Raw genomic sequence first — 7,987 nt, forward strand, 5'->3', positions numbered from 1 at the left:
TGGCTGCACATTTTCATTCTCATCTTATTCTCATTCTCCTCACTGTTTCCAATTCTGCCTCACTGCCCCCCTCACACCACCACCACCAGCCCCACCTACACACATACACATTGCGATTTCAGCAATGGTGGCCATTATCGGAGCCAGACTGTTTGGCCCATCAGGGTCTGAAAACCTTCACTTGACATGACGGGCCGGCCCTCGAACGCTGCTGCTGTCAAATAAAAACATAAGAGTACTACGAGCAGATGGGCTTTACAGGCATGAGGTGAAGAAAAGAGCTGGGGAGGCTCTACAGAGAGATAGGAGGGCTGAGACAACCACATAGCAGGACGGCACAATTGAAAGAAGAGAAATAAAGAGTGTGATAGAGGGAATGGAAATGCCTTTTCTGTGCGCACCTCGCAATTTTCTGTCTGATGGGATACGTGCCAGAGGAACGCAAGGATAATCTATAAACCGCTCAACCATGTCAAATGTGCTCCATTACACTTACCTTAGCTGACAGCGAGTAGAATAAACTATTACGACCTGAAATCTGTGCTGATGGTGACAAAAAGAGGAAGGAAGATTATTTATAAGGAGTTCATTTCATTGAAATTTACAAAAAAAATTGTAAATACCCTGGTTGTTTCCACGCAGACAGATGTTGTTACAGACATGACTGGAGGTTTATGATGCCTCTGTCTTAAGATGGCAACCAGTGGACCCACAAGTCATCAATGTTGTATGTTTTTTGCTTTTTAAGTATTGAGCAGACTCCCCTCTCAGTTATACTTCTGAAGAGATTGGTTCTGTCAGACCTGCGGCATCTTCTAATGTGATCTCAGCATGGAGCTGCGCTTCATTATTATTTAGGGACAACAAACAAGAGTGTGTATGTGTGTGGGTTTTTATGTGGCTCGACATGGCTATGACAACAGTTGGGTGACGGATGCGATCATGCCGCATGTAAGTTTTGCAACAGTCCAGACCAGAACTGGACTGATGTCTCACTATATTTGAGAGCATTGTATGTGACAGCCAACAAACTGCCTTGAAGGGAGATCCTGTGTGTGTATGTGTGTGTGTGTGTGTTTGTGTGTGTGTGTGTGTGTTTGTGTGTGTGTGTGTGTGTGTGTGTGTGTTTGTGTGGTTTTGTTGCGTGTGTGCACATGTGCCTACGTTTTTTGCATGCATGCTCTATTCTCGCTCAGACACTGAGGTGGGCAGACAGATCCGTGGCCCTGCAGAAACTGAGCGAGGCTTGCATCAAGGGCAAAAGTAACGAAACGAAGCAAACTACAAAAAAAAGGGGGGGGGGCAGCAGACAAAAATGTCCACTCCACTTCTGTTTCTTTCTGTCTTTCCCTACTATGGCTATTCCAGCCCTCTCTGTGCTCCTGTGGAGTAATGAATAATAGAGGAGTGCTTGTCCTCCCTCTCTCCCATAGTTAATCAGAGCTCGCCTGGCTGCCCTCTTCTCTGCCACTCCTCACTTTAATAAATCATTCAGGCCTTCAGGACAACAAGTCTGCCAGCACGAGGGCCACGCTGGTAAAAAAAAAAAAAACTGCCATCTCCTCTCACTACATACAGAAACAGCCCCTTCTCACTGTCAGCTCTTTCCTCTGTGTGTCCTTCACTTTCTCGGTTGCCCCGTCTCTTATGTCCTCCTCTCACTCTTTTCTCTGTTTTGGAGACAAATCAGACTGGCAAGAAGTCCCACTCTCTTTCTCTCCAAACCCCTCTCTGTCTCCCTCCCATGGGGAACCATTTCACTTAAGATTTCCCTCTGCCAAAGTTCGACCCAATGCGTAATGTTCTCATTCCTCATCTCTCTCCCCCTTAACGCCTCCGCTCTCTCTCTCTCTCTCTCTCTCTCTCTCTCTCTCTCTCTCTCTCTCTCTATCTCTCTCTCTCTCTCTCTCTCCCTCTCTCTCTCTGCCCTCCCTGTCCGACCAGAAATTCCTGTCGGGGGATGACGTCACATGGATGTGTCCCCAATGGATGCTGCTGCATGGAGGGTCATAAAAGGGATGGATACATAAAAATAAGAAAAAAACACTGCAGGGTGTGGGGAGAAAGAGAAAGATCCCCACAATTTTAAAAATGCAACTACAGTTACATGTCATTATTCAAGGATCGAAGTTTCTTGATTTGCACCATTATGGTATCTTTAAGCAAAGTAATGTAGGGACATAATCAGTATTCCAGGAGGTACTTTGTGTCATGATTTGTTGCAGGATTATGGTTCCCTCTTTGCTTCAGCCTGCTCCTTCAACCACTGTTTTCAGTTGATTTCCTCCTCTTTTGCATGCAGTTTTGCGGGTTACACATCAAGCATGTAAGTGATACGACCATTTTCATATTATACTAAGGCCAATATTATCACCTGTGACTAAAAATTTGTGTGACAGAATTGCATTCTGGTACACAAAGGCAGTTGATGATGAAGAAAATGCTGAATGTTTGTCTGTATGACTGCTGAACATCGGCGCAAAATTGGTGAGACCAGAATGAAACTAGTAACTAGCAATGGAACTTTAATATTTACTGTTGATGTTTCAGAGTCAGGAAAACACCACCATGCAGGACAAAAGTACAAGGACTTCAGTCACAGAAACACTCGAAGAGAGACAATACATCCAAGAGTCCTTTGGAATTGGTTCAAAGTTATGAACACATTGCAACACTGCACTCCATGCTTACATACTATGCTTTGTTAAACATGAGCTGGAAAACACATATTATCACCTAACTCGTTGAGACGTATGTTGTATATTTCACAAAATGTTGGCCTATTAGGAGTTGTACTCTGTATCCCGGATCAAGGACAAATACCAGAATGGATTTATGGGGCGGAAAAAACACACAGGAGCAAGATTTGAATGTTTCCACAAAGGCCTTTGTCTGCTCCCTGTAAATGCTCTGTTCTTCCTCTCTCTGGTCGTCTCAGGGTATTATCGCCCAACGACCTCTGCATCTGACTCTCTGTCTCTTCCATTCCTCTCGCTTCTGGGTGTTCTCATCCTCTCTGAGTCCTTTACAGACCTTTATTCTTAATCTGGCTCCATTAACCAAAGCAGCTCCCCAAACCTCCCGCCACCACCACCATCTCGGCGGGAGGGCATTAATCACTTTAATTGACAAAAAGGCACGAGACCCCCATCCCGTCCTCCATCTCTCCTCCTCTCTCCTTGGACGTTTCTCTCTCCCTCCTTCTCTCTCACCCTGTCTTCCTCTCTCCCACTACAGTCGTGCTCGAATGACTCAACCCGAGCGCCTTCTCCATTAAGGCTTCCCTCTCACTTTGCACATCTCATCCCTTTAAATGGCCACTCAAGCATTTATTTCATTATTTAACACAACTTCATTACATCACAATCCAAGTAGTGTAAGTGCATATGTGTGTGTGTGTGTGTGTGTGTGTGTGTGTGTGTGTGTGTGTGTGGTATTTTCTTGCTGTCTGATCTGATTAGTGGCACCGTCCCTTTTTAAATGTTCATAACAAGGTGCTGTTACAGTTCACTGTGAGGTTAATGAATAAAAGGAGGAAGATGTGGGCAAATGTGCTGCATAGGCAAACCTATTAGGGCACCAAATGAGAGGGGGAGAGAGAGAGACATAGAGAGAGAGAGAGAGAGAGACATAGAGAGAGAGAGAATTACAGTTGTGTAATATCATAATTTTGTGTGGTGACCTCAGTTAAATAGTGCGTTCTGCCTTGTTGCTGTGAAGCACTCTGCATCAGGCTGCTCTGTCCATGGCTGTCCCCCGTGCTAGAATGTGGATGAAACTTCAGATCAACTATGTGCCCATGATGATACATTTAAATATATTAGTTACACGCTGCAGAGAACAATTTCGTCAGGCTCTTGGTGGGGAAACCTTACAGAAACCCTCTGTGAGGCTGCAGCGAGCTAAATGCTAACGTCAACATGCTAACGTGCTTGCAGTGACAATGCAAACATGCTAAGAAGCATGCCAGGCTCAACAGTGTGTGTTAGCATGCTGATATATGCAAATTAGCACCAAACACCAAGTATAGCGCAGGCCGGTGTGAATGTCGTCCATTTTGCAGATATTTGGTCATAAATCAAAGTGTTGGATGAAGTCAACATCGTCGTGGCTGTAGAGGAAAAGTCACGGGGATCACCATAATCAGTAAGATCTATCCTCAGGGGAGCTCAGACTTCTCTGCAAGATTTCGTGGCAATCAATTCTATCGTTTGTGACCATAGTGGAGGATCAACTGGCAGACTAACAGACCCAGCGTGGCCAAAAAGCCATTTGTTTTTTGTTCTAAAGTGTGCTGACTGAACCTTCAAGTCTGACTTATTGTATCTGTGCATGTTTTTGCTTGTGAAAGGGCTTCTCCTTTTGGCTCTTTGACTTTCTTTAGTTCTATTTAACACAGCTTTTTCTATGTGTCAGCTATAATAAGAAAAAGATAAACAAAGAGATTAAAGGTGCACGATACGGGATTGGGAGCATCTCTGTTGCCTCTCAGTGGTGAGCCGGTGGCTTACATATAACGGTGCAGCGCTAACTGTGCAAACAACGATGAAAGTGCCAAAAGAACTAACGGTGTCTACTTGAGGGGGAAGCGGAGTATGGGTGATATGCTTCTGCAAAGAGAGCATTGCAGAGGAGCGACCGTGAGCTAGCTGGTGGGCAAGCTAACGTGCACTAACATGCACTAAAAGCACACACGTATAAATATGTAAACAAAGAAAGTAGAAGTTCTGATAATAACACACTCAGAGGGAGAGGGACTCCATTCACTGCTCAGGTAGACATTACTTCACTCTAGCAAATACTGTATATCAATGTTCAGAATGTTAAATACAGCTCCTTTAACATTTCTAAAATATGGTCTAATATAATCATAAAGCTATTAGGCTATTGTTAACTAATGTGTAAACAAACTTATTCTATGTTTCACAAATACTCCATATAGCGTGACAGAGAATGAGTCATAAACATGAACAGTTAGGCTTATATTGGTGTTAAAAAACATTTGATTCACACTGTGAAAAATGACCACGGCTCAGCTGTTTATAATAACACTAAGCAATCTGAAACCTTTGTATTGACATGAAAAAAAATGTATTAGCTTGAGAAACAACACATAAAGTCATCACTTTGCCTAGCGCGTCACTTCAAGGTAAAGTCACTTGAAGTAATGTGCTTTGTTTGTCATAAGGAAGAAAATGGAAGAAGGTAAATGCAACATTTCATTTATCGTGCAGATTGCTTCAAGCTTTGCCCTTTGTGGATGGTGTTGGCACCATCCAAACATCACTTGTTTAATTCTCTGAATAAAGTTTTGCTCTTGATGTTTCATTTGTTTTATTAAAGTTTTGCTAAATTTGCATGTTTACCGTATCCCCAGAAGTCCACCAACCATCTGGTCGAGGTTTGTTCCACGTTTGGTGTGTTGTCTGCCGGCACATCCCTCACGAGGATCGATGTTGGAGAGGAAAGAAACTGACTGTGACTACACAAAAAAGAGACGGAGGACCGGCAAATAATTTTAACAGCATCGAGCTGCTGAAGCAATCACAGGTATAGCTCGAGCCGGGGGCAGACATCTCATCAATAAAGTGGACAGGACTGTTACTCTTTGGGTGGTCACTTTCATGAACACCTTTCATATCTCTCCCTCGGTCTCCCTTTACAATCGCTCTCTCTGTTGGCCGACCGTTAAAGTGATGCTCCACCCAAAATCTATGTTCTGACACTCATCGCTTAGACCTTAGAGACTTGAAATGGGGCTCTAATAAGTTTTGTCCTCAACAAACAAAGAGCTGTGAAAGCCTGAATCAGTTACACTTAAATCCAAGTTTTTCAGGGCAAAATGTTCAAGGGGCGGAGGCGACCTCTTACCGCAAGACATGTGAACGAAAATGGGCTCTTTGGGTATCCAGGAGTGTGACAATCCGATGCAGTTTTGGGCAAAAACCATGCAGTTGTTTACACACAGCCCAAATGTGTTATTTTCTCCTTTTCTAAAATGGTGTCTTTGAATATTTCTGCATAATGAGGTCCCTAAACAGTCTTGGAATTGCATGAATTGGGGTATGACTGGAAAGCTGAGACTCTTGTGGATCCGATGAGCCTTATGTCACCTTTTAATGAATTAATAATGTATTCATTCATTCATTTTTATTTATGATTAATGATTAGAACCACTTAACACACACTGCAGAACTGCATTTCAACTGCATCTGTGTCTGTCCCCTTCAAAATGAGAAATGAGAAAAGAATGAGCTCCAAAGATGTGAGGAGATGGGAGAAGCTTCCAGAAGGACAACCATCAGTGAGACACTCCACCGACAGCAGACGGAAACCTCAAGTCAGTGAAAGAGTTTGGAGCTTGGAGTTTGCAAAAAAAGAGAAAGAAAAAGAAGGGGAAAAAAAGCACCTAAAGGCCTCTCAGCCTGTCAGAAACAAGATTGTCTGGTCTGATGAAACCAAGAGTGAACTGGTTGGCCTCAATTTTGAGCGACAGCATAACAAAATGTGAACAAAAAGTGAAGGAATACATTCTGAATATACTGTACAAACACACATCTCAAGTGCAAGCACACGATCAGTGTCCTTTGTGTACATCACAACAAGCTGCTGCTTTGACTTGTTGGTCCCCCGAAACTCTCCTCTTCAACAGGGTATCCCTTTTTGTGATACCCCTCACAGCTCACCGTGTAATCAATTCACTGGTACATTAATCTCTCTCTCCTCCCGAGACCACCTCACCCCTCCTCTCTCTCTCACTCTCTCTCTCTCTCTCTCTCTCTCTCTCTCTGTCTTCCCTTAGGTCCCTCTCCCTTGTTAATTCAGACAGACCAGCACTCCAAATATAGAAAACCAAAGCTATCTCCGAGCACGATGACACTTCACATCACTGAACCGTGCATCCATATAACTATGTGTGTGTGTGTGTGTATGTGTGTGATTGTGTTTATGTAAACCACCCTGCATGTGTGTGGGTTGGAGGATGATGGGGGGGGGGGTTGCCTGACATGTGAATGTGTGTGGGTGTATTTGTGTGTCTCACGCTGAGCTCTCACCATTTTTGATCGTCCTTGTATCCCTTTGCATTTCTTCCCCTTTTTGTACGATAAATAATTCAGCCCCTCAGAGCTGAGAGAGCGGAGGGAGAAAATTCGTGGAAAAAAAAAAGAGGGAAAAAAATGAAAGAGTCATGAGCCCACCGACTTCCTCCATGTATTGGAGCACAAAGGCTGCATTTCCTCTGTAGTGGCGCGTAAAACCCCAGCCGTGCTGCAGCCCGTGCGCACACACACACACACGCACACACACACACACACACACACACACACACACACACACACACACACACACACACACACACAAATCAGCCCTCATCAGCTGTGTGCAGCCCAGATGGGAGATTGAGCTGCTGCATTTGCATTTTGCCCAAAGTGCTTGGCACACAAACAGGATCTCTTGTTAGCCCTTTTCTGTAACGGAGATAATAGATTACATCTTGCTAAAATATCGATACCCCCCCCCATCACGGCTGTTCCACAACAAAAACAACAGCAGGCTTGAGAGAAGAGCATCCTTTCCTATATCTGAATTGGATAAATGAAAGGAAATGTTCTGAGACAGCCACACAGATTCAACACTTGCTTGCAATAATTATGTTTCAGAGCTCCAAAGTGATTGTGTTTCCCCTCCTCAGTGGGTATTGGATTAGCTGTGTTTTCCCTATAGATCTACTTACCACCCCAGGCTTTCTGCTAATACTACACTCCCCCTCCTCCCCCCCCTCCCCCTCCTTCATCCTCTCAGGGTTTGCTGAGGTGGCCGTTCACGTTAAGGTGTTGCAGAACCAGTGCCCCTAAAGGGAAGACAACAAAGTCACACAAGCTTTCCAACAATATGAAGGCTCGCTCCATTTATTTGCCCGAAGCTTTTTTTTTCTTCTTTCCAGTTCATCAAGAATGTTGTAATTGAAGTTAATTTCAAGCAGTGT

The sequence above is a fragment of the Cebidichthys violaceus genome, unplaced genomic scaffold, assembly GCF_023349555.1.
Source record: "Cebidichthys violaceus isolate CVI_PGR_0920_01 unplaced genomic scaffold, fCebVio1.0.p SCAF_1, whole genome shotgun sequence".
Classification (NCBI taxonomy): Eukaryota; Metazoa; Chordata; class Actinopteri; order Perciformes; family Stichaeidae; genus Cebidichthys; species Cebidichthys violaceus.